The sequence below is a fragment of the Euprymna scolopes genome, chromosome 7, assembly GCF_053919585.1.
Source record: "Euprymna scolopes isolate OS-2025 chromosome 7, ASM5391958v1, whole genome shotgun sequence".
In the NCBI taxonomy this organism is placed as follows: Eukaryota; Metazoa; Mollusca; class Cephalopoda; order Sepiida; family Sepiolidae; genus Euprymna; species Euprymna scolopes.
Genome location: NC_136488.1, coordinates 39,823,743 through 39,846,971, shown reverse-complemented (window position 1 = coordinate 39,846,971; position 23,229 = coordinate 39,823,743). Strand labels below are relative to the sequence as shown.

General features: G+C 31.1%; 1 protein-coding gene and 1 long non-coding RNA gene across 5 annotated transcripts in view; one reads left to right on the top strand and one right to left on the bottom strand.

Annotated features, from left to right (window-relative positions):
• The window catches only part of LOC145279688 (uncharacterized), a 204,181-nt gene extending 190,350 nt beyond the window's left edge, over positions 1 to 13,831 (top strand). Inside the window, exon 3 of the long non-coding RNA XR_013868427.1 lies at positions 13,700 to 13,831. This is a non-coding gene — a long non-coding RNA (uncharacterized LOC145279688). The remainder of the gene's footprint in view (positions 1 to 13,699) is intronic.
• Positions 1 to 23,229, bottom strand: part of LOC145279686 (FERM, ARHGEF and pleckstrin domain-containing protein 2-like) — a 324,554-nt gene that overhangs the window by 173,539 nt on the left and 127,786 nt on the right. The gene's annotated exons all lie outside the window — the stretch shown is intronic.

Here is a 23,229-nt window from a genome sequence, read left to right as displayed (position 1 = left end):
CATCAACTCCCCGTATTTCCTCCTATAACAGACAACACGCTATGCAACATACAAATATCGCCAAGCTAGCCAAGAACCTTGATTCCAGTAAAGCAACTGGCCCTTACGGCATTCCAATTATAGTGCTGAAAAAGCTTCAACCAGAACTTGCCCCCATACTTATAAAACTGTTTAAGTGTTGCCTTAAGAAGTGTTTCCCAACACCTTGGAAAACCTCATTAGTATGCCCTGTATTTAAGAATTCAGGTGATAAGTCATCTCCCTCTCAGTACAGACCAATAAGTCTCCTGTGTGTAATGAATAAGCTGCTGGAATCCATATTAAATAGAGAAGTAGTCAACCACCTCAGCAGAAACAACCTTCTTAGTGACATGCAAAATGGTTTCCATTCTGCTAGATCTACAGCAGATGTGCTAATGGTTATATCTCATAGGATTAGTGAATCTCTCAGTAAAGGCTTCCTTTCTAGGGCAATTGCTCTTCACATATCAAAGGCCTTTAATAAGATTTCCAGCTACGGTATTACTGGAAATGTTTTCTCAATTATTAAATCATTTCTCTCTGATAGGTTCATAAGAGTAGTGGTTGATGGGCAGAAATCAGAGGCCCACAGTATTAATGCTGGAGTCCCTCAGCGGTCCATCCTGGGCCCAACTCTCTTCCTGATCTACATCAATGATTTCCCAAAGCACATACTTAAATCATTCGTTGACATCTACGCTGATGACACAACCACCTATGGCAACACATCAAAGTCCATAAATGACAAAGTTCTCTCTGATTCTTACTCCTCTGATCTTGTGCGCATGGTACAGTGGGGGAAGAGGTGGCTGGTTACTTTTAATGCATCTAAAACCAATCTCCTATCTTTACATCATCAATGCTCTGATCCCCACCTGGCATCAATTAAAATGGATGGCTCTCGTCTAGGGGAGGCTCCATGTTTTGATAAGCTTCTGGGATTGACCTTTGCTCCTGGCCTGAAATGGAACACGTACATCAGGTCTGTTGCTGGGGTCGCTGGAAAAATAGTTGGATCCTTCTACCGCTCCAGAAGATATCTCACTGCTGATGCAATTCTCTATCTATATAAAAGCTAAGTACGTCCAAGGATGGAGTACTACTGCCACATTTGGACAGAAGCTGCTAAAAAAGCCTATCCTGCCTTGACAGAGTACAAAATAGACTTCATGGCCTAGTAGGAGATGCCCTTTTCTCTTCCCTGCAGTCTCTCTCCCACAGAAGAGACGTTGCGAGCCTGTCTTTGTTTTATCATTATTTCCATAGCAAGTACTTGTCTGAGCTCCAATCTCTGCCCCCCCTCGCCAATCTTTCACGAAAACACCAGTCTAGCTGAAACCACTGTCAATAATTTTCCCCATTCTTTATCTGTGCCTAAATCAAAACAAAGATTCCATGAACAAATCTTCTTTCTTAGAAGTGCACGCCTGTGGAACTCTCTTCCGTTTGTCAGTTTCCCACCTGACTACAACTTGGATGTCTTCAAGTCCAACATAAACAAATTCCTGATAAACCGCTCCCTTAAGTAAGACACTTTATCAAATCTCCATTACTAACGATTACTACGATATTATCCCATTGATTACTGTACACGCAATAACCCTTATTCCCAAGTGGCTTCTGGGCCTTGATAAGTGGTAACTACCATGTAAAAAAAAAAAAAAAATTTAGAAAAAATGCAATATCACTCATATTCTTGCCCAGGGTTGACAGACTGAACTTTTAAAAGCAAAATTTAGTGAATTGAACCTTTTTTGAAGCAGTTTGACCTTCAAAAAATTTTATTTAGCCTTTTTCAAAGCATAACGTATGGGTTAACTAAGGAAGGAACAAACGAAATATTATATAAATATCAAAATGTGAGGAAACGATTAATTCAAAATAAAAATGGGATCTGGTATCCTAACTGCCGACGTTTTGTAGAGAGATGGTGTAATTAAAACTGCTGGAGAACCATGATAAAATGACTTGTATTTTTAAATCCTCATTTTTCCATGATAAAATGATTTATTTTTAAATCCTCATTTTTTAATGGTAAACTACTGATAGTTCCTATGAGAACATTAATAATACCAGCAAGATCAAAATTCTGTGTGAAGACCTGCATAAATTCCTGGAAGCAAACAACTATGGCAATTGCAAAAATTTAATTGACTTACAAAATTGTGGAATTTTTCAATCTATGAAAAAGTAACTAAAAGTATTTTAAAATAATATCTTGAATAATTTTATGGTTGAAGAGCCAGCATTTGCAAGATGCTGACCAGGTTTTCCATGTTGGTTATCAATATAGCCCATAGAAATCATTTTTCCCAATATGCACATATAGAACATAATTCCAAAGTTATGCCATCGATTTTTTAAACACCTCTTTCTCTGTTTATATATAAGTTAACTTGAAAAAATACATTTTTTTTTAAAAGAAAGTGCTAACCTGTCTGGATCGATGAAGCTCTACCTGATTAAGAGGAGCATTTACAAGAAAAGATAAAGAGATTAAAGTTAGATTAGAACTTTATTACATTATGTTAATAGGGATTATCATGATTACAATAAGTGAAATTTCCCTTTTCATTTATTGCAATCATCATAATTCTTATTGACATGATAATGTAATAAGGTTTTAATGTAACTAATTATTATCTCCTTATCTATCGATAGATAGAGTATTTTTTAGAAATACTGACCAGAGTACTCAATTACTGAAACAAGAGCATATTTTATTTATATCTTGATACAAAATTTTTTCTTGGTTATATAATATACTGGATTCAGTTTTCCACAGAAAATTCGGTTTTTATAGACCAAGTCGGCTATAGTGAAATATTCAAGAACTATTTAACTGACAAGTGAACACCATAGTTGATTCAGTTTGCAATAGCTGACTCGTTATGATTCACCGTTATGATACCGGCGTATTATGTAATCAAGGCAGAATTATGTATTGATAAATATTCGTTGAACAAGACCTGCCAGGCATATTTTATTGAAAACGATAAAGATCAATACAAGTATTATAAGTCTGTCATGTTTGCACAAACAAGAGTTATGTGAGAAGTATGACATTGTGCTTTTTCAGAGGGAGGTTCCTATTTAACAGATTAAATATCAAACATCCTTATATATATATATATATATATATATATATATATATATATATATAACCCCCCACACACTTTAAAAAGCAAGCATTGAAAAGTTGTTGGTGTAGGAATTTATCTTCTTTACTATAATCAAGCAGCAATTAAACGATAAATATTGTATTTGTCAGGATAATCAAAGTGTGACTAAGTTCAGTCGAAGGTGTGTTTTAACAACTGAACATAATCCAAAAGGTAAAAACGTGCTGATAGAAGAACAAGAAATATAAAAAATGATAATATGAGAGAGGGGGGGGGAATGAATAAAGGGAAAGAGAATAACAGGAAAAAACAAAAAAATGAAAAGCAAAAGTACAAATTTGAAAAATATCTGATCAATCGAAAGATCAAAATATAAGGTCAGGTCAGTTTCTTTTAGAGTGAAACTCGTATCATAGAAAAGCAAATCCACTCGCAATGCATTATTCCTTCTCCATATCAAAAACAGAAATCGCAATAAGTGTGCATATATGTACGTATATATATATAGGAAAAGAATGAGAGTAAAGAAAAAATAAAACTGATCTGCACAAGAACGAGAAAAATATGTAAGAAAAGAAAACCTGAAAAAGCACCCTTTTTTTATTAGAATGAGAGTACAAGATCAAAATACATATTTGATGAAAATATATAATGCAAAGCTTTTTGCAAATAAACGAATGTGGCATTGTCTGGTGGCTAACAATGTTTATATCAAGCATTGAGCTATCACTTACCAACAAAACCCACCTTGTAATCAAACAGAATCATCAAATATCAACAAGATGGTTATAGGTTTGATCCCTCGTTGGAGCAGGTAATAGTCTAGTTGCATTTAAGAGTTGTGAATAACTATATATATATATATATATATATATATATATATATATATATATATATATATATATATAAAGTAGTAGCGTTCGTGTGTGTCTGTGTACAACTCTCCTATAGCCTACATCACTGAACCGATCATGACCAAACCTGACAATGATAATCACCATCTAGGAATGGTACACACTATTTTTCAAGGTTAGGATCAAAAGTCAAGCTCATAGCCTATGTATATATAATCTCTTGCAGCCCATTCAAAATCAAAAGCTGAAAATACATGGTGCATTTATGATGTAGAAAGGATGTTTTCTTTTTTGAAACAAAACAGACGTTTAAAATTCAAGATATGTGATGTATATATGAAGTGGAATATATATAAATTTTTAAATACTTTTCTTATATACAAAGTTTTGTAAGAAATGGGGTATAAAATAACTGGATCTAAATGTAAGTTCTGTTCCTAGACACATCACATATTTTCAAATTGTTTTTCTTTAAAAGCAATGATTTTGATGAAGTCTTGGAATGAAGATGAAACAGAGATGAACATATAAACAATTTTCAGTGCTCCTTTTTTATCATGTTTGACTATTAATTCCATAACTATAATATATATCATAAACAAGTTAAAAAAAGCCTGATTGTCGTTTCTACAAGAGCTAATATAAAGTATTTTATGAATGCAGATTATCTTTTATGGAGGAACACAAAAAGCAAGCACCACTTGATCTGAATCCGTGAATTGTATTTCCCCCTCAATACTGAATAATTTGAAGATTCGATTTGACAATATAAGACAGTTTCTACCCTAGAAATGACATTCCAGGCCGATGAAAGCCCTGTACACCAAGCAGATACTGTATGTATCGTTTTTAAATAGAATACTTATAGACAAGCTAAACTCAAACTATCGAAATGTAAATAAAAATAAAAATCATTGATCAAGGATGGAGATTCCATATATGGACATTGACTGAAAAAAAAGTGTTCAAATAACAGATACGCATGAAACATATGTAACCGGTAACTATAATGAATAACATTTAGAATAATATAACTGGCTGTGGATGCTAGATCTTGCCTGGAAGTTTTTATTTTCATGTTTAAGTTCTTTATTTTTGTTTTTTAAACTATGCCACTTGTGTTTGATTCGTTTTTTTTTAAGTTTTTTTTTTTTAAAAGAATATTTAATTAAAATGGTACTTTTTGGTCATTAATTTTTAAATAAACCAAAAGTGTCATAAAAATATATGTAACTTATGGTAATGGTACCATCTCTATAAAATTATTGGATGTAACTACCGTCCAAAAGTTTCAATACATAAATATTTTATGAGAATTTTAAAACTTAAATTGACTGAGAATTTAAATGTTTCTGAATTCTGAAGGATCACTGATTCATTTTTTTTCTCAAGTTAATAGTCACAATAAAATGAATAAATTAGTGATTAAAATAGTTAACTCATTTAAGAAGAAACCAAAATGCATTCGGATGAGCAGAATTTCTTGATTCAATTTAAGTAGGATTAAAAAAAACTGTTTTATTTTATGTTTTTGAATGCTGACGTAAATAATCGAGTCATAAAAATTAAGTGTAAATGAGAGACAAGCACAACTAAATGATGCGACTTAAAAAAATAAGACAATGAGAATATTTGGTTTGTTTTCTGGAGGGGGGGGGAGGTTGTCTTGTTTTAGTAAAAAGAAAAAATTTAAGGATGTCGGACTAAAATTAAAAATAAGTAAATATGAATAAATGAAGTAAATTTTACCCTTGTGAGGAGGCAAATAACTAGGAGACTAAATAAATTAATGGGTTTAACCGGCAAAGAAATCTTTCTGATCAACTTTGATATGCAAATTATCAAACAAAAAAGAATATAAGGCATCATAACAGGCATAATCACCTATTGTCACATAGCATCGTTTTAATATTTCTCACTTTTGCAATAACATTTAAAGATTCAGTTAAAAAAATAAATAGAAATAATAAATATTCATTGTGAATAAATTAAGTTTTTTATGGCTAATGTTTATTTGAATCACCTAAATTATTTAGATAAAAATCGAATTTGGTATGTTTTTTGACATTATCACGCAAAAAACTTGAGTAACAATATTTTTATTAATAGAAATACAGAATGTAGTTTTACAATAGGCAATATTGTGCAGTTGAATGTAGACAAATTTGTTTTGGTAGAGAAAATATTGAGTTTGATATGAATTTATACTAGAGTTATTAATTAGATTGTGAATGTTAATTGTATCTTCGTGCATAATTATGTTTTTCATTTAATTTCCAAAATCAAGTAAATAATTAATGTCTAATTGGAAGAAAGTAGATGTTTGCTTGAATGTAAATGAAAAGAATGGTTTAAATAGGTATGTACTCAACGAATGTAAATGCCATTTTGAACCTCTAAATTTTTATTTCTGAAGAAGTATCGTCAGACAGAATAAATCAAATAGAATTTCTTTGTATCTAAGGAGCATACATCGAAAAGGTCTATATTTCACTAGCTAGACACAATCCAATATCAATTTGCTAGCTTGCGTGCAGGTCGCATTTTGAAAATCTAATTAAGATAACTTTATGATATACTAGATGAATATCCATCCTAGGAAGAGTAAAATGAATTCCTCAAACAGAACAGATTTGCAGGACTTTTATGTCACCTTATGAAGATTAAAATTAACATATAATGCTACTAAACTTGATACCTAGAATCCTTCCGATTCTAGAAAATGCCTAACATTTAAGGCAGCTTTTTTTTCTTTTTTTTTTTTTTGGTAGCATTAAATGTGACCATCTATTTTTTGGCTCATTCTACTACAGAGAGGTTATTTTACAAAGATTTGACCATTGCCTTGTTTGTGTGGCCATTCGAGTTACCCTCATGGCAGAAATAAGTGTGTTGTAATCATCTCAGATGCGATTGCATAAACAAGATCAGGAATAATATAGGTTTGAATAGCAATCAAGAATGACCTGAATTTTTTTTTTTTAGCTAAGAAAGTTCTGGTTATATCAAATATTCGTCCAGTGAGACCATATAAGTTGATTTTCCTAAGAAAACGTTCATACCAGACCTTGTTAACCTGACTTATCCAGTGTATAGTATATTCATTCAGAGATTACCTTCAGGATATCCAAAATAGAACAGGATAGTCAAAATCCATTGTATTGGACAGAGAGAAGTTTAGCATTTTTAAAGTGGTAAACTATCAGTAGATTTATTAATGATTCAAAAATTTTAGTGAAGAGCAAGAGAAAACTTAATTTTTGGGTCAGTTCTTTTCAGAGTTCTTGAAAATTTTTCAGCTATCAAAGGAGCAATTTACATTATTACTAACTTTTAATTAAAACACATATACAGGATGCTTTTTTTTTTTGGAGGTGTCAAACTTTAAATTGATAATACTATTTTCTTTAATTGCAGATTTGGCAACTATCGGTTATTTTGAGTTTGACAATTCATTATGAAGCAGTGTTTGCAAATGATATGATCAATTTACTAAAAGAAATATTTGATATATAAATAATTTCATGAAACTGACCAGTCAGCTGGTCACTTTGTCCATATGATTAAAATTTAAATAATAAATACAAAATCTTTGGAAGAAATCACATATTTGTATAATAAAAATATTTTTCTGTGATTTATTTTAGGTTTGCCAACTCTAAAAAACACACACCCTTTATAAACTTATTCAAATTTTCAGATTCGTATGCACTCAATATTGTGTGTATGTTAGGTAGAAATTTATTGCTGTTAAACTGTGCTTCACTCAGTCATATAAAAAAAAAATTTCTATGATTGAGTGGAGCACACTTTAACAGTAATAAATTCCTACCTAACATACACACAGAGGTATGACAGAAAATTTCCTAATTTATAATCAAAAGAATTAAACTCTTCAAAATTCAAATCGTTATGTTTCAAAAGATTCTAAATTTTATGATGTCTATCCAATAATTTCATAGTTGTCCGTTGAAAGTATTTTCTTTAACCATGAAAAAAAAATATCATCTGTTTTTAAAGACTTCCCCTCAGTCTTATTTTTATTTAACCTTTGAAAAATATTTGTACCTTTGTTTGATATTTCCGTTATATATAATTAAATAATAATTTATTTATATCTACAGACACTAGTATTTCATGTTTACGCAATCATCAATGTAGGAGGTGGCAACTCCTGCTGGTCGGGAGATTCAAACCCAGTTACAAAGACAACTTTGACTCCATTTGTAAGTCTTAAAAGTTTTGTAACCTTTAAAACTATAAAAATAAAAAAAAAATTAGTTCTTTGTTGGAAAATTAGTTTGTCATTTAGTAATTGATCTTCTGTAATCGCTGAATAAATTTGTTTTCATGAATCCGACAAAAGTCCTAATGTTATTCCAAGGATCGTCAGTTGTTTACCATAAAATACCATTTTGGGAATTTAAAAACAAAACAGAACATTAAATTACATCGATCAAACACAAAAACAGGACAAAAATGTGGTGAATATTGAATGCCGTCTTTTTTTGTCCCAGAATAATTATGGTAACCTATTCATGTTATAAAAAATGTTTTCCTTATCCGTGTCATCCGTATTTGTTTCCGGAAGGGAAAATATTTACAAAGCTGCTGTATTTATAGCATTTGGATGAATCCATTATACTATTTATCACCTTGTCTTGTTTGTTATCAATATTTTATTTTTTATATATTTACAACATTTACTAATAATAGTTTTATATATATTATTTTTTAAAAAAATATATGAATATGTATATACACATGTTTTTTAATGTATTGTTTAGATACATTACACATTATTTGGATTTCCTCCATTAATCTACTTTGATTATACATATCAGGATAACGAGCAAATGCTTCACTTAATTGTCTAAATATTTGTTTAATCATTCTTAAAACTAAGCTAGAAACTGGAGGTATAAAATCTATTCATTTTAAGGTAACCTAAGCTATTCTCAAAAACTCGGGCATAATGCTCAGTTAAAACATATACATATAGGGCAAGTACTATTTTTATGCAGCATACGAACTGTTTGAAAGGGCAAGAAGTTTCTTTATCAAACATTTTATAAATAATGTTTATGTCTAAATCTAGAAATATAGCTTGTGTTCTTCTGTGTTCACAATTTAATTTTAAATCCTTTGGATATATCAAATATTTTTTATTTATTTTTAACTTACTCGCTTCTATTATATAAATCTCAAACATCTGTGCGTGTATTCGTATGTCCACTAAAAACTTTTCTCATCTGCATCATACACACATGAACGTGGAATTGTTACAAAGAGTAATCTCTCTGACAAAACATCTAAGAATTGGAAAAAATCGTACATTATTTTGTGTAGAAATATCGTTGTTTGATGTGAGGGGGGGGGGGTCAGATAAAAACTTGGTTTTCGACGCGATTTGCAAACTGCGCATACACGAATCGTCGATATGTTATTTAGTTTTAAATAGCTAAATTTGCGACATTATAACATCTACGTAATTGTGGACACATAGAGAAGAGCATTCTGTTACTAACTTCAGTTATGAGAATCCACACGTGAAAAACATCGTTTTTTTTTTTTTTCTTTGCTTACAAAATTTTGCTTTCGGTTTCACTTCTGACTGATGACACCCAAGTTCCGTTAATTTATATTTTTTTTAACGCTGACCTTCCCCCCCCCACGTTCTTATAATCCCTCCTCTCTTCTCCCGGCCACAATGACCTTCCCCCTATTGGCACAATTTTTTTTACGACCAGGCAGACAATGACCTTCCCCCTATTGTCACAATTTATTTTACGACCAGCCCCTCCCCCCATCATATTTTTTTAAAACGTTTATTTCGGTAAGCGTTTGCATTTAAAAAGGGTTAAAGGATTTTTTGTTTTGTACATTGTATTACTTATTTTGATAATTTTTTATATTTTTTCAATAAAACTACGCTTTTGCTTCCCCCATCCTGGTCATAATTGAAACCAGTTTCAATTTTCACAGTTATCTAGGTGGTACTACATAATTTTGTAAATAAACCATAGCAAAATATGTTATTATAATGCCAATGATAACATGGCACACTAAAACATGAGAATTTGCCAGTCAGCATCAAAGTTTGATATGTGAACTTAAATGCTATTTAAGTTAAACTTTTCTGATCTAACACATTCTCTGGCTGAAGAGCCTTAACAGACAAATGAGATTTTCAGACTTTTAAACAATGCCTGACAAAGCACATACACGCCATCCAACGAATACACATGTACATAGTTACATACACTTTCACAAACAAAACAATAACATACTAACGCACACGCACACCTTTATGGTGATTCATTTACACACACGCATAAATGCACATGGTGCCAGTTGAAATGAATACACATGTATTCTTTAACAAAACAGAGACATGCATGTAGTGCCATCAAAAACAAATTTACATACTTTATTTCTTGTCACACACACACACACACACACACACACACACACACACAAAAAAAAAAAAACTAATTCACTTAGGAACATTTCTCAATCTCTTCGAACTCTCAGAATCTTAATTCTTCATTTTCATTGTCTATACTAAATTAATATATTTTAGTCTGTGTCAAATCCAATATACAATACACTAGATACATAATTTAAGCAAAACCAAAAGTACTTCAGTTGCATATATTTGTTGATATACATAATGTGTTAAAAATTTGTTAGCATACATAATGTGTTAAAAATTTGTTAGCATATACAATGTGTTAAAAATTTGTTAGCATATATAATGTGCTAAAAACTTGTTAGCATATATAATGTGTTAAAAATTTGTTAGCATATACAATGTGTTAAAAATTTGTTAGCATATATAATGTGTTAAAAATTTGTTAGCATATATAATGTGTTAAAAATTTGTTAGCATATATAATGTGTTAAAAACTTGTTAGCATACATAATGTGTTAAAAATTTGTTAGCATATATAATGTGTTAAAAACTTGTTAGCATACATAATGTGTTAAAAACTTGTTAGCATATATGTGTTAAAAACTTGTTAGCATATATAATGTGTTAAAAACTTGTTAGCATATATAATGTTAAAAATTTGTTAGCATATATAATGTGTTGAAAATTTGTTAGCATATATAATGTGTTGAAAATTTGTTAGTAGATATATAATGTGTTAAAAGTTCCACACACTAGAAAAGAATCTCATTTGTATAGATGAACTACCAACCACGGAAGCACACTAATGGTAATGAAAAATACTAGCGAATATAATGTAAGCAAACAAAAAATACTAATTTGTCTATCTAAAATCAGTATTGATATTATATTTTCTTATATCTTTAAAATGAAATGTTTTTCTGTAAAAAATTGTTACTTATGAGCCAAATTTTATCAAAGTTTTTGATAATTTAACGTTTCCTTAAAATATTTGTTCATTTGAATAAAGTTCTTCGACAAACCATGAAAAAAAAAATACAAAACAATAAGCAAATAAAAATCAATATAACAATATTGATTGCTATATTTTTAAATAATCACTCAAGTAAAAATGTTTTTGTCATTACCATAATGGATGAACAAACGCAATACTCAACATAATGCCCACAACTTGCCATCTCTTATTTTGGTTATTTTGTTAAGTTGACAATTACACTATATAAGGAATACTCAGTGCAGGCATGGATAATTAAAAGAAAGCGTTAAAAAGTGTGTAAAATCTTTCTTCTGAAATTTCCCAACTGCTTCAATATAACAGAAAGATAAAAAGAAAGCAAGAAATAGAAAGCTGAAAATCTGACTGTTTAAAAAATAACACTGAAACTAATACCAGTAAAAATGAAAAGTTAACAATTTACATCACTCAACCACATTAATTTGGTCTCTGGTGATCTGAAAAGACAGTGCTTTTTTTTTTTTACCGGAATGGAGTCATACTGAATCTGATAATATAAGGTTTGTAAGTGCATCTTATGTAGTTTCTAACTTTCAGCTTGAAACACATGCATGTACACACACAGAAAATACAAAAGTTTTTTTTATATATTAGATCATGATTATCGTTTCAACAAAATATATCAATCAGAACTTATCAAAAACGTAATCACTTTTAGAAACTTGTGTTATGCATAAAAAAGGTCAATCATCTGGTCTTATCTATACACATGTGCAACTATTACAAAATACATATTAATACTTATCTATTTTCTATATACTAAATAAAAATGTGTTACTCGATGTCCTGCAGCAACAACTCAAGAGAAAAATTACCCAAACATGACTCACTAGTTATTTAAAAAAAAAAAAGAAAAAAAGAAAAAATACCCAGCCAAAGCAAGCAACTATTTAAAGCGTCATTGACTGAATATGCTGTAAAAAGTCAGATTCAACAAACATCTACGTCACGCTTCAAGGACTACCAGCATCTTCCAGAAATAAGATCATGACCGAACTTTTCCAGACATTCATCCAGTACAAAAAATGCTTGGAAATTCAATCAACCAGATCATCACTGAGAACATTATAGAAGCCTCGCCAGCTTAAAACAAGTTGCATATTTATTACTCAACGACTTGATGCTCGCTGATAAACTTCACAACAAGAGTACTCATTAACAATGTATTTATGACAACTATGCAAATCCACGTACACTTGTCTATTAAAATTTGCAGACTTACTTGGAAACATTGCATTCTAACAGCCATGCAAACCCACTTGATTTCAACTATTCTTAAGATGAGGATTGACAATTGGATATTTATTAACTCTACAATAAGGGACTCATCAACTTTAATGACACAACCAACAACAGTGCAGATTCACTTGCCTTCACCATCTTCAACAGCACATACTTAATGACACTAGTAACTTCGACCACTGGTGAACATTTATATGCACTACAAAATATCTAGCGAAAGGATCTTGTGCCCTGCTCCCTTCCACAATTCAGCACTCTGGACAAAACCAGATGTTTGATCTTTGAATAATTGCCGTGTCGCAGGAATTAAAAGTTTCATTTTATTCTGCACATAGTGTCATTTTGTACATGCTTTATGCAGAATATATATGTGCCATCAAAGCATTTTTTTCTTTTTTTTCTCCACTCAAAAGGCATTTGAGCTTTCCCTCGATCCTCATCACTTCATGTAACAACTTGCTACTAGAACCTTTGCCAGCACAACCTACATCATTCTTCCACTATCACGCCGTCTTCAGTACACTCACTACCATTACAACATGGTGATGACGATAATCAGAGCTCGTCTATTATAACAACATTAGCAGTTTCTTGTCTTGTCTGTCTGTCCATCATTATCTACAGTTCACCTCTTGCCAGCTTTAACCATCAACAATGATGACCGAAACAGCAGCAGCAACACAAGTTTGTTACAGAGACTATCATATAGGGATGTTAGCAACCTTCACATGGTCTCTAAGTATCAAATGCCTTTCTAGGAATAATTCTAACTAGAAAGATATTAGGTAAATGAATACCAATAATAAGCATCTTATTCATCCAAAATTTTGATCGTTGTCAACATAAAAAAAATCAATAACTTTATTCCTTAAATCATAAACTGTAATTTTAAAGACTATTAACTACAACTATTAGTTTAAAATAAATAGCAACTTTAATTTTTGTTAAACACACAAATTCGTTTTCTTCCCTTTTATTGTTGTCTCAGTCATCACATGTTTCATGCATTTTATTTATTTTATATTTGCAGAGAAATCATGATTGGACCATCGTTCATTTGTTATCACCAGGAATACTGTCAAGTATAATAATGGCAAATTTGGCATCCATCCAGAATTGGGATCTCCCACATTAAACCGACCTTATGTCTAACTTTTATTCAGTAGAAAGGAAATATATTTAAAAAGACTCTAAAAAGAAGAGTATGTTTTACTTTTACAATCATAAATAATAATAAAATTATTTGATAATATTTTAGTTATAGGTATTATGTCCAAATATGATACTGACCAGGCTCAATGTTGCTTAACTTCAATGATTTCACAAGAGACGGTGTTAACATGTCGTTTTAAGTTAACTGCCATAAAAATTAAATAAATCAAAAGTTTTTATTTCAACACTTAACTCCTTAGTTAAAATGATTGAGTTACAAATTAACCAATTTATAAGAGTGGCATAATTCAATGAGATTTGGAATAATGCATCATCACACAAGAGAATGAATGGCTTCCTTTAGAAAACAACTACTATATAAAAAAAACTGGAAACAAAGGTTAGTGGGAAACAACGAATTTAATACCGAAACGAACATTATCATACTGCCCAACTCTAACGGATGAACACTATATACATATTAATAAAATTGTGTGATAACTTGTGTATGTGTATTTCTTGCTTCAAGGTTATTTTGATTATTATTCATTGAATTATTTTTATAATTTATATAAGCGGGCTAATCATACGATTAAAGTTAAAGGTTGATGAGAAATTTTACACAATTGTATTTATGCACCATAGTGAGTGAATAAAAGATTTAGTAAATAAGAATAAAGATTAGAACAAGAGCAACATATAAAACCAAAGTGACTAAGTTAGCTAGGTTTCCAAGAGATGACAAGGAGAATGAAGGATTAAATATAACTAAATAGATGATAAAAACAAACATGGATATTGTTGGAGAGAAATGCATTTAAAATAAGAATGGAGCGCTAGCAACAAATGAACAGGGCAAGAAGTATGTTATATCTTATGAGAGATTATTAAATACAGAGTTCCCATGAGACAGAAAAGGTATAAGTTGCAGAAGCAATTTCTAGCAATTTCTATAACAATTGAGAAAGAAATCGTACAGGAATCTCTGAGTAATACGCATAAGGGTACAGCTACAAGATTTTCTAGCGTTGTTGCAAAAATATTGAAGACTGAGTGAATTTGACATTGAAATTATGACAGACTTGTCAAATCAGGCCATACAAGGTGTTGTTCAGAAAGACTGATCTGGGTACAATTGTTACAAGGGTAAAGGAAGAGCTCTAGATAGAGATAAGTTCAGTGGCTTAAAGTTGATGGATCAATTCCTAAAAATGGTTGAGAGAATAATTGAGCAGCAAATAAGTCAGATAAGTATAGATGTAACGATGTTTGTTTTTATGCCTAAGCAAAGTACCATTAGTGCTATATTTATCCAGAGACAAATGCAATAGAAGTACCTTAATAATAGTATAATGAAAGTATTTTATTTCTGAATTTTTAAGATGAGGACTGATAATTTATATTATTTGAACTACTGTTCTCATCTTTAGTGTTATTTGCACAATGTTTCAGCTAATGGAACCTTCAACGTTCTTCAGACAACATCGTGTCGGTACAGTCAGTATATTTTTATATGTAAAATAAGATCTGAACGAAAATCGCATTGAAATCGACATTAGTTTGACTGTCAATTAGTATATGCTGTTGTAGCTATAAAAAAACGATGTTAATTGAGAATTATGTAGAATAATTCTCAAACTCTATTAAAAGGGTTGGTTGTTTTTGTTTTACAGCATATCACCCCTTTTCAGGTTATTTAATGCAGAATCCAGTGATTTTGAAGAACAATGTTTTAATAGAATATATTTGTTTTTTTTCAAGTCAGTTTCTATTTAACCCATAGTTGGAACCCTAATAGGTATTACCACTCCGGGTCAGAGTGGACATGGGAGCAATGGCAATTAAAGGGTGGCTCCACACTCCCCAACGCCTGCAAGCTGGGGCCTCACCATCGGATTTAGTTTAAGGTCATATCCAGGACCCTATTAAAAGGGAGTCAAAAATATAAAAAGCATTGCAAAAGCAAAAAGAAATTCATATAAATGATCAATTTAAATTTTGTTGTTACATCATAAAGAAGAAATTATTTTTGATTAAAATATAATAAAAAAAAAATACAAATAATACTAATAAAAATAATAGGAATAATAATATAGAAAAAACAGTTTAAACAGAATAAGGCAAATAGGTAGGTTCGGATGTAAAATTTGTCTACTTTGATTTAGTTTCTATGTCCAAATATTAACATTTTCCATTTTAATGTTTCAAAGACATTCACTACAAGATTTCTACATTTACTTTCTTAAAATAATATGGTCTATGGAATGCACACGTACAGTTAAAATAAGATTTTTTTTTAATTCTAACACGTAATTAAACCAAATGACTTGCATTTTACTTCATTCGAATTTTCTAACGGTCTATTGGGTGGACCCAACATATTTCAAAATTAAAAAAAATTTTTTTTCCAGATTATGTCAGGAAGCTATAGCTAGTTTAAGATATAATAAAATGTTTTAAAAAAAAAACATGTTATTTTTTGTACTATATCTTGTGTTTGCTGGCTAATGCATTAGTCTAAAAATAAGACCTTCTCATGTGACAAAATATCTAATGGTGACAACATAGATATAGACAATGGTAAACAAAAATGTGTTGGGAGTTTTTTTATACTATGATATTAATTAATATTCGATGTATTTATAACTACCTGTTATTACATTTTTTTCTATATGAGTTCAATTGAGTTCACTCATTTTTACTCATCTGTGCATCATAAAAATATCTTACAAAGTGTGAAATGGTTGTGAACATAATGCCAATAACCATTATATTGGCAACATTCATCACTTTGACCGCACCCATTTAACACATGAGATCCACATCAACTAAAATTAAATTGACACTTAATAAATTCCACTCTATAATTCTATAAGAAGTTAACTTCACCTTTAATTTTAGACAGGCGTGCACACACAAAAATATATTTTGTGATAGCTTTATTTTCTATCTGATATAGACTGAATAACAAAGTAGCCCTTTGTCAGGATAAGCACTTAAAGTTTGCACAGAATGACTTTTTTGATTTTTTAATTTACACTGACCATATTGGGTCTTTTACAATTCCGTACATTCCATTAATCAATGTCTAAGAAGCCTTTCAGATTTTAACCGGCTACATTCCTTTCACGTGTAAGGAATTATTGTTAATACTTGCTATTTTACATTTCACTGACTTTCCTAAAAAATGAATAGATGCCATAGAAGTGAGAAACACACAGGTATACACACGAAAAGTTTTTAATTTTATGATCTCATGTTTTTATACGTGGCATCATAGAAATCAGTTTGTATACATTTGAATAATGAATATAAAATAGAAATGTGATAATGGGAATACTTTTATTAATAGAATGAGTGGGAGGTGGTATGCTTTCAAAGCTTAAGAGAAAAGGTAGGAGCATGCTTTCACATATGCGAAAAGGAGGGAGGGGCATACTTTCACTGCTTAAGAGAGAGGGGATACAATTAGAGTGTGAAGGGAAATATGCTTTTAAAGCATATGGCAGGCATAAGCATATGTTAAGGGAGGGGTATACCTTGAGAGCATATTGGAATGGGAAATGTTAGGGTTTCTAGTGAAAGATGTTCTAGCTGCAAAGTTATGGGATTAATATGTTTATTTTATCATTTTTTTGATGGTCAAAATGGAGTTTGATATGTCTATTTCATAATTTTGGTAATAATAAAAATTTTAAAAAACATCGTAAAGTATCTGTCATATTTGATGAACGTTTGACGAGAATCATAATTGAAGAGTCTTTTTGAGAATGTGTAGACATTCTTTTTAATTCTCTTTCCATGCATTTAATTTCGATTCCCCTTTCTCTATATCAGCTTCAATGTTTCAGGTGATGTTCAAAATATGGAAAAAGTTGTTTCCTTCATTCTAGTTTATCTATTCCAAAAGATAATTAACATCTCTTTCCAAAAAACATTTTCAATAGTACCGTCCCCCCATACCCTCTTATACCTCCTGTCTCTTAATTGTTTAAGTAGTCTCTTTTTACACTATCAAAATATAAACTATCTGCATTTCTTTTTCTTTCTAAAAGAAGATTATTACTATTATTATATTAGTTATTAAAACAACTCTTCCTTTAAGCAATTATTACTTGAAACATTTTAATACTTTTCAATAGATTTAATATGGTTTCAATGTACTCATTTAAAATATGAGTAGATTAAAATTTCATGTTTATATTTAGGTTTATTTGTGATTGTCAGTGTTTGACATAAAATACAGAAAAGAAAAAAAAACATTTATTAAGTGCTATGTGATTGTACGCATTCAAAATATTTTATTGAATAATTTAATTTCAATGTTTACTCCATTATAACTAGCTGTTGCCATTCTGTGAATTTTTCAAAAAAATTTACTGTTTGAAAAGATAAACACATTTGAAAAATTCCAATTATATTAATGGTCATTTAAAACTTGTTAGCAGATTTCAGCATGGCTGTTTCCTTCTCTTCTTACAATAGTAAATTTAATCTTGTGCTCATCCGGTGTGAGTACAAAGATCGCGGTTAATACCTGAATGATTTAGCAAATTAAACTGAACATAGACATAAAAGTATTAAAGTTATGAATCGTATCATAAAATTAATTCAGGATGTGCAAATAATACTACATTAAAAAGGTTTTAAGCAACATATAAATGTCTTTTTATTAATAAGGAATTAAAATCTCGAGAATATCTAACGATGACTTTATATAACTTTGAATACAACTGTAACAGAAGACATGCAGATCAGTTTGTGTCAGATAAAAAAAATCATTTTTCTAATGTTTTTTTTTTTCATATTGAACTATATGATCTATTATATTTCAAGTTATTTAACTGGTATTTAAAAAGAAATAGTCTCACGATCATTGTAATTTGTAGATATAAATTGATATATCAGATATTTCAAGCATAAAACTCACCATAGATTATTATAAAATATGCCACACATCGCATGGCAGTCGAGGTCAATGCCATAAAAAAAAAAAACACATAGATACACATATTTAAAAAAAATAAAATTCTCATTTTCTGCTTGAGAGCAAAAAATGAACATCAACAAAACTGGGAGTTATAGATAAATCACTTGAATTGTGACAAGTTGGTTAATAGGCTAGAAAAATATGATCAGATCCTTTAAAGTCAGCATTAAGCAATTGTACTACATTTGTTCTAGTTGAAACCATTAATTCCGTTTGGGAATAAAAGATAGAAAACTTTACTCATCTAAAGAAAAAGCAGTGCAGTGATCAAAGTGAATGTAAAGATAAAATGGCACTGATAGATTTATTTACTTGGGCAGAAATGTTTTTCATTTTACTTCTATGTGATTTGCATTTTTCAAGAGTGTGGTTGCAAAATGGTTGAATAGAGCATAATGACAATAAATATTTTAGACGATTGGAGTGTTACGCTCAAGACATTAGAAATAAAAGTTGTTAATGATAAACAGTAGAATGGAGAACTACAGTGATATTACTTATGACCTCTAAAAAGAAAACAAGACTTTATAATTAGCAAGAAAACTGAATAGTTCCCTTCTTATTTTATTGCCGTTTTATTTTATTGATGAAGGGTTGTGTCTTTTATTTATTTTAACAAATATCTTCTATTTAGTCGAATCTGAAATGTTTGTTTACGTTTTTTTTTAAATAAAAAATATGTTGAATATTTATCAAATTTGATCCATGTAATGTTAGATTTGATATTTCAAAACTATTTTATGCTTTGGAAGTTTTTAGATGACGGTTAATAATTTATATTATTCAGAACACTATTCTCGTCTTTAGTGTTATTCTCACAACGTTTTGGGGTAGATTTTTCTTGTTTTATACACCATGATCACATGAACCCATAACACAATGGATAGCAGCATCACTTAACAGTCAGTTTCTAAGTGATAGTGTTTTGGAAGTTGGAGATTCAATTCAGATTACAGCAAATAAGTAAAAATAAAAAAAAAATTAACATTCTATTTAACCATGGCCAATAGAACAAGAACAATCTAAATTAAATAAAGAGTTTGATTTTAAATTCTATATATGTTCCTAAGTTTGATAAAGATTTCTCAATTTCGCAATGATGCACCTGATGAAGGTGTGAAGTTATAAAACTTTGTAAAAGTAACAGCCAAGCTGAAAATAGTAATGTAAATAATTAAAAATATTTTCATTACATAAATAAAAAAATAAAAAATAGTTGAAATATGATCTTCAAAAAACAGAAGATTTGGAAAAGACTTGATACATTTTTATATATTTCTTCATATCACCATAAAATGTTGGCTTTGTTAATCTTTATTTCTCTTTACATTTTATGTAATATTTTTTGCATAATAAACTTTTGCTTGCCAGTCAATACCGATTACATTTGAGGACTCATTTTGCTTTCCAAACAGTTAAAAAAAAAACAAAAAAAAACACACGATTTCAAATGATAGACTTTTATGAATTATGGAATGCATTCCAATCAACCAGTGTTTGCGAATTGTTGCATTTGCTTAACAGTAGCAGCTTCACTGACAGTTACCATGTTGATTAAACATGTTGCAGCTGCTTATGTGAACTTACATTCAAAGATTGAGGTGTAAAAATTAGAACATGCTATGAATTAGTATTAATATTAATTTTCAAAATAAATGTTTCAATTTTGTGCCAAAAATTCAATGAATTATTTTTTAAAATAAATTTCATATTTAGAAATAATGGCAATAGTCATGGGAGATAATTATTCTAGAACTTTCTCACCTACTGTTAAAGAGAAGATGAGTTTCTTGCCTGTTGCCGGAGTCGCTCTCATTTGTGGGGAATGCCGACTAGACAAAAAAGGTTGGGGAAAAATTGGCTTAATGGTTCCATGAGGTACACTGTACATACACTATTAACTTTCCTTTTTTGTTTGCATATTGCCAACAGGACATAATGTTACTGTTAGAATATAAATAAGCACAGTGCTTATGTTATTTAAAACTCATCAGTTTCACATGTAATGGCATTACCACCTCTTTTTGTTGTGAGACAAGTCAATTGTCAACTCCATCCATCCATCCATCCAGCATTGAACTCACTACACGAGTTTGTAGTGTGTAAATCATATCTTGTCAGTAGCTGAATACTTCATACTTCATCAGGGCTATCAAGGGTATTTTTTATCATGAAGCCATCAATAGATGGGGTGCCTACCCTCGAGAGAAGGATAGACAGCACCAGTTTCTCAACCTGGTATTTTATCTTGCGGTACATACCTTGCCTTGCCTTTCCAAATGGTACTGGCCAGGCTCGGCGTTGCTTAACTTCGGTGATCCGGCAAAAACCAGCGTGTCAACGTGATTGTCCTTGTCAACTAAGGCGTTCTTATTCATAATGGACTGAGCTGGACGTCTTACATGCAGTCAGTTGCAAAGGTCACTGAAAAACTAGTGAGATCATTCTACTGCAGAAAGCACCTACTTCATGATACAAGTCTTTACCTGTATTAGAGTCGGATATATCTAAAACTGGAGTACAGCTGCCACATGTAGAGGGAAGGGTGCAGCTCAGAACACTTTTTTGTGTTAATAGAGTACAAAACCATCTTTGCAACCTAATCTTATTCTCACAGAAAAGATGTTGCTAGTTTTTCTCTGTTCTATCATTGTTTTCACTGTAGGTGATCAATGGAACTGTAATCTCTGGTTATCCTCTGCAAAACCTTCACAGCAAGTATCCACCTGGCTACTCTGATAGCAAAAAACCTCCCATCCTTCTTGGGTACCCAAAACCAAACAGAACGTCCACAAATAAATTTTTCCAAGTACTTTGCATTTGTAGAATACAAATATTACAGGACACATTACCTGCTGACTAGAACAATTGTTTTCAAATCCAATCTCAACAAATATTTGTTGAGCTCTTAATCAAATCTTGCTTTTCCACCTATCATTTTTAATCCTCTCAGAGTATTGTTCATCATCCAATTGACAATCTTATTAACCCATATGCTCGAATAGTTTTCAGCTTTAATTTGTGATGATGCGTTCATACACAAAAACACTTTACAGCGCAGAGAGACGAAATGGTGACAGAACAAGTCATTTACAAGTGGCATAGAAAAGAAACAAATATCTGTTATCGCAGCAAATTCTCAAGCTGTATTTTTATACCATGTCCTTGATTATTAGAAGTTTTGGTAAGAGGATAAACACAAAACATGCCTATCCTATTAGGCTTATTACAAGAACAGCTACTAACTTTGTTCAATAGTGCGTATGTGTGTAGGAGAGGTGAATATGAGTTAATCCCCTTGTATCCCCACCCTCACTCTAAATTGCTCAAAACAGGCCAGAGAAGTTCGGAAAGAATGATATCAGCCTTTGCAACTGCACTCATTAAGTTGAATCTGAATAAACAGTCAAAATGTGATTTCTACTCTAGATCTGATCCAAAATTTGAAAATTAAAATCCAGATGACGTAGATCAGAAAAAGAACTGTAGGTTCACGAAATAAATAAATAAATAAAAGATACAGGTATCATTAATTTGCTATCCAATTATTATTATATTTTTTTTTATTATTACAATTTTCCCCCAAACAAGGCACATTGCCACTTTGGTGTAGGGGGCCCATTATCAGGGACATAAGTTGCAGGGATTAATATGTAGGGAGTTGAGCAGTAAGATATCTGTTCACATTACACTTGAACTTCTGCATGTCAGTACAGTTGAGGAAGCAGGAACCCGAAAGGGAATTCCAAAGTCTAGCAGTTCTGGGGAAGAAGCTATTAGAGTAGAAGGTGTTCTTACATCTAGGGATCTCTACTGTGTAGGGTTGGATTTGCTGCTTGTCAGGTTTGTTGAGGGAATTTACATTGAGAGGATACAAGGGCTTGTAGTTAGTCAGAGCACCTAACATTAAAAAACATGTAAAACAGGCAGAGGGATGCAACATTTCGTCGATGGGACAGAGGTTAAAGCTTAGATGACAGTTCGGGACCTATCAGATTAGCGACTTTCTTTTGAACCCTTGAGAGACTAGTAGTAGGTGCACCAGCCCAAATATGACATACATGGGCGAATGGTGGCCTTGTAGAGGTACAAGATACTTTCAGGTGCAAGTAACTTTCTAGCATGGTAGAGAGAGAGCTCACCTTCTTCACAGCAGCCTTGGCAATGCTTTGATGTATCTGTTCCAACTCTTGTTTCTGTGAATGTTAAGCTGATGAGCTTGAATGAAGTACTTTCAGGTAATGTATCATTAGCCATAGCTATTAGTGGTTGAGAAGGTTTCATGTAATTATAAAAGGAAACAAGCTTAGTTTTGGCAGCGTTAAAAGGTCTTCCTCTAAGGTTTCTGCCATTGCCTTGCATATGTGTTCATTTGTTTTCCCATCGTGCTTGCCATAGAGCGTTGTATTGTCAGCAAA